This window comes from Triturus cristatus, chromosome 8, assembly GCF_964204655.1.
Source record: "Triturus cristatus chromosome 8, aTriCri1.1, whole genome shotgun sequence".
Classification (NCBI taxonomy): Eukaryota; Metazoa; Chordata; class Amphibia; order Caudata; family Salamandridae; genus Triturus; species Triturus cristatus.
The window spans coordinates 513,145,457-513,149,901 of record NC_140591.1 but is presented as its reverse complement, the minus strand read 5'-3'; the positions used below and the strand labels follow the sequence as shown (position 1 = coordinate 513,149,901).

The 4,445-nt window shown below is 61.5% G+C and overlaps 1 non-coding gene and 2 pseudogenes across 1 annotated transcript; all 3 read left to right on the top strand.

Annotated features, from left to right (window-relative positions):
* Nucleotides 1-1,282: 1,282 nt before the first annotated feature.
* LOC146802408 (18S ribosomal RNA) lies at nt 1,283-2,625 on the top strand (annotated as a pseudogene).
* A 998-nt stretch (nt 2,626-3,623) lies between these two features.
* LOC146802407 (5.8S ribosomal RNA) lies at nt 3,624-3,777 on the top strand. Its single transcript, XR_014968348.1, has one exon. It is a non-coding gene; the product is annotated as a 5.8S ribosomal RNA (ribosomal RNA).
* A 420-nt stretch (nt 3,778-4,197) lies between these two features.
* The window catches only part of LOC146802406 (28S ribosomal RNA), a 3,485-nt pseudogene continuing 3,237 nt past the window's right edge, over nt 4,198-4,445 (top strand).

Here is a 4,445-nt window from a genome sequence, read left to right as displayed (position 1 = left end):
ACACAACACGTCCCCTCTGTCTGGGGGGCTCCCTCCTCCAGCCCACAGCGTGGCAAAGAGCCCGGGACAGGCTCCATGGGTCCCAGGCAGTCCGAGCTCCCGTGGTCCTCCCCGTGCCTGAGGCCCAGCCAATGAGGGCTCATTTGCCTCCCCGATCCCAGCGAGGGCTCCAGAGGTCAGACGCGTCCACGCCTCGGGTCCCCTCAGTATTGCGGTGCGCACAGGTTACCAGAAAGGGGGGTAGCATCCTCCAGATTACTAGGGACAAGGAACTCTGGGACCCGTCTCGGCCTAGCGGTCCTCAGCCAGCAGCTGGACGGGCCAGGATGCCGCCCCAGCCTTGGGTCCGTCCCTGGGCCTGCCATGTGGCAGGCTGCCCTGGATGGGGTCTGGTGGGCCCGGGGAGCCTCTCCCTGCCGGGCTGGGTCCAGGGGCCCCGGGGAGGGGGGCCTCCCTGCCACTCTGCCAAAGGCCTGGGACATGGTTCCGATGTGCCTGGGGAGTTTAATCTTGCTTGGCTTGGTTCAGGAGGTCCGGTCGTGGCCCCTGAGGGCCCCGGGGATGGCGGCCTCCCCACCCCGGGCTCCGTCCTTGGTGCTGCCACGTGACAGGGTGCCCGAAACGGGGTCCGGAGGGACCGGGGAGGCGTCCCCTACGCTTCTGGGCCTGGGAGCCCCTGCTGGGTCCGGGGGCCCTGTCAGACCCCAGGTCGGGTGCTCTGGCCCTGGGCCCTGTCCCCCAGCCTGCTGTTCCACCAAGGACCCAGGACAGGGGTCCGTCGGTCCTGTGCAGGCCTCCCCTGTTTGTCAAGGTGTCCGCGGGCCCCGGGTCGGAGGGCCCGTCAGGTCCCCCTCGCAGCCTCCATGGCTGGGGAACAGCTGGGGCCCTGGGCCTCCGGTCCCCCATGCCCCGGCACCCGCTCACTCTTTCATTGGGGCACAGAGCGACCAAATGGCTTACCTTTTGTGCCTGGCCATTTGGTCGCACCTTTCCCCTCGACCATCTGGTCGCACCTATCTCCTTGGCCATCTGGTCACACGCAATGCTTTCCTATGGGGTGACCAGATGGCTGGGCTTCACCGGAAGTCCCGATGAGGGCTCATTTGCCTCCCCGATCTCAGCGAGGGCTCCAGGAGGTCGGATACTTTTGCACCTTGGGTCCCCTCTGTCACCTCGTGTGCACGGATTACAAGAAAGGGGGGTACTTTTCCGCCGAATTACTAGGGAGAGGGTCAATCAGACCTCCGTGAGGTCCGGCGATGCTGAGACGGGGGAAGGCAGCACCCGGGCCCGCCCGCCGGGGCCCCCAGGGGCCCGGGTATGCACCTGCCTCTCAGCCCCTTCCCGATTGTCCTTTCTCTCTGAGTTTTCTCAGTCAGACCTCTTTCAAGGCCCTGTAATTGGAATGAGTACACTTTAAATCCTATAACGAGGATCCATTGGAGGGCAAGTCTGGTGCCAGCAGCCGCGGTAATTCCATTAGCGTATATTAAAGTTGCTGCAGTTAAAAAGCTTGTAGTTTAACTTGTCCCAGTCCCTGCCTCTCGGCGCCCCCTTGATGCTCTTGACTGAGTGTCCTGGGGGTCCGAAGCGTTTACTTTGAAAAAATTAGAGTGTTCAAAGCAGGCTGGTCGCCTGAATACTTCAGCTAAGAATAATGTAATAGGACTCCGGTTCTATTTTGTTGGTTTTCGGAACTGGGGCCTTGATTTAGAGGGGCGGCCGGGGGCATTCGTATTGTGCCGCTAGAGGTGATATTCTTGGACCAGCGCAAGATGAGCCAAAGCGAAAGCATTTGCCAAGAATGTTTTAATTAATAAAGAATGAAAGTTGGAGGTTCAAAGACGATCAGATACCGTCGTAGTTCTGACCATAAACTATGCTGACTAGCGATCCAGCGGCTTTATTACCATGACCCGCAGAGCAGCTTCCGGGAAACCAAAGTCTTTGGGTTCCGGGGGGAATATGGTTGCAAAGCTGAAACTTGAAAAAATTGATGGAAGGGCACCACCACATGGGAAACCTCACCCGGCCCGGACACGGAAAGGATTGGCAGATTGATAGTTCTTTCTAGATTCTGTGGGTAGTGGTGCATGGCCGTTCTTAGTTGGTGGAGCGTTTTGTCTGGTTAATTCCGATAACGAACAAGACTCCTCCATGCTAACTAGTTACGTGACCCCCAGCGGTCGGCGTCCAACTTCTTAGAGGGACAAGTGCCGTTCAGCCACACGAGATCGAGCAATAACAGGTCTGTGATGCCTTTAGATGTCCAGGGCTGCACGCGCACTACACTGAACGGATCAGCGTGTTTCTACCCTTCGCCGACAGGTGCAGGTAACCCCCTGAACCACGTTCGTGATAGGGACTGGGGATTGCAATTATTTCCCATGAACGAGGAATTCCCAGTAAGTGCGGGTCATAAGCTTGCGTTGATTAAGTCCCCGCCCTTTGTACACACCGCCCATCGCTACTACCGATTGATGGTTTAGTGAGGTCCTCGGATCGGCCCCACCAGGTTCGGCAACGGCCCTGGTGGAGCGCTGAGAAGACGATCAAACTTGACCATCTAGAGGAAGTAAAAGTCGAAACAAGGTTTCCGTAGGTGAACCTGCGGAAGGATCATTAACGACGGAACGGCCCGAGCGACCGATGGTGCCAGCCTGAAGCCCTCGGCCGCCTCCTGCAAGCATGCACGCACTGTAGGCACAGGGCCCGGCCCTGCCCTGGCGTGCCCCGGCTGGCAGAGCGGTCTGCGGCTGCATGGGGTGCTTGGGTGAGGACTGGGACTTCGGCGGGCCTCTTCCCCCTGGGGAAGGCCCAACTGACGTGCAAGGGACCGGGGATGGGGGGCGGCCCCCCTCCCCTGTCCCTCTCCGAGATGGAACCCAAGCTCACCTGGCATGACCCCCAGTGGTGGGGGGAAACCGAATAGCAGTGCATCCCCTGGCTGGTACCACCCCTCCCTCGAAAAGGCCGTGGCACTGGCTGGACCCTCCTGTGCCCGAGTCCCACCCTGACCGGGTTCCGGGCGACCAAGTAGCGGCCCTTCTCACACGGCAGGGTGTCCTGGAAGAGAAGGGGCCAAGGGCCTGCGAGGGGACCCTGGCTCCTCTCGGTGGGAGGTGTGCGGGATGGGGAGCTGCCTGGCTCTTCCCTTCTGGCACCTCCGACCCAGCTCAGGGTGGTGGTGGGCTGATCACCAGCCCACTGGCACGGCTCGGAACTGCCCGGCGACGGACGGCTGATGTGCAGGTGGGGCGACCCTCCCTCGTTGCCAGGTACCCAGTTTGACACGGTCCCGTGTGGCCGGGCTGAGTGGTTTGAAGACTCGCGTGGTCCCTCCTGGGTTACCCCAGGAGGGACTGGCAGCTGCGGGGCTGCCTGCTCCCGTCGCTCTGGGAGCCCCCTACCTCGCCCATGGGTGCGTGGGTGGGAGTGGACTCCCGGGCCGAGCACCTGGCAATGTTTTTTTTTTTCCAACAGTGCAGTCTGACTCCCAGAGGGGAAGCCTTGAATGGGGCGCCCGGGCCGTCTCGCCACGTTGGCGGCAGATGGAAAGCGTCACTTTCTTCCTGCCACTCCTGCGCCCGCAGGTGAGTGAACGTTTTTGAAAAGTTGCCTGTGACTCTTGGCGGTGGATCACTCGGCTCGCGCGTCGATGAAGAACGCAGCTAGCTGCGAGAATTAGTGTGAATTGCAGGACACATTGATCAGCGACACTTCGAACGCACCTTGCAGCCCCTGGTGCCTCCCGGGGCTGAGCCTGTCTGAGAGTCGCTCGATTGTCAATTGCCCTGGGGCTTCCCTGGGACACGGCTGGAGCCGTCACAGGGCGAGCTCCGCTTCCCCTTCGTCCCTCCACAAGGTCAGACCCCCTGATCGCCTGTGGCAGGGTCCCTCGCCGGGTCCTGCTGCGGAGGTACGCCGCCAGCACGCCTAGCCCCGAGAAGGGGACTGGCGACTGGTCCACCCTGGGCCTGTCCCGGGGCACCTGGCTGCGTGCTACACGTGGCTGTCTTTGGTATCCCACCGGCTGCCCGCACGCATTTGCCTTGGGCGCCCTCCTCCGCGCCCGGCTTCCTGGCGAGGGCGAAACCCCTCCAGATGCGATCCGGGGAAAGAGGGCACCCGCTGCCAGGACGCCGGGCCCCTGCTCCGGCAGGGGGCTGGCCTTCCCCGGCTCCCCTTAACGCTCCGGCATTTTCTTTCGACTACGACCCGCTGAATATGAGCATATTACTAAGCGGAGGAAAATAAACTAACCAGGATTCCCCCAGTAACAGTGAGTGAAGAGGGAAGAGCCCAGCACTGAATTCCTGCCCGGCGGCGGGAGTGGGAAATGTGGCGCATAGAAGACCGACTCCCCAGCGTCGTTCAGGGGGCCCAAGTCCTTCTGATCGAGGCTCACCCCGCGGACGGTGTTAGGCCGATAGCGACCCCCGGCG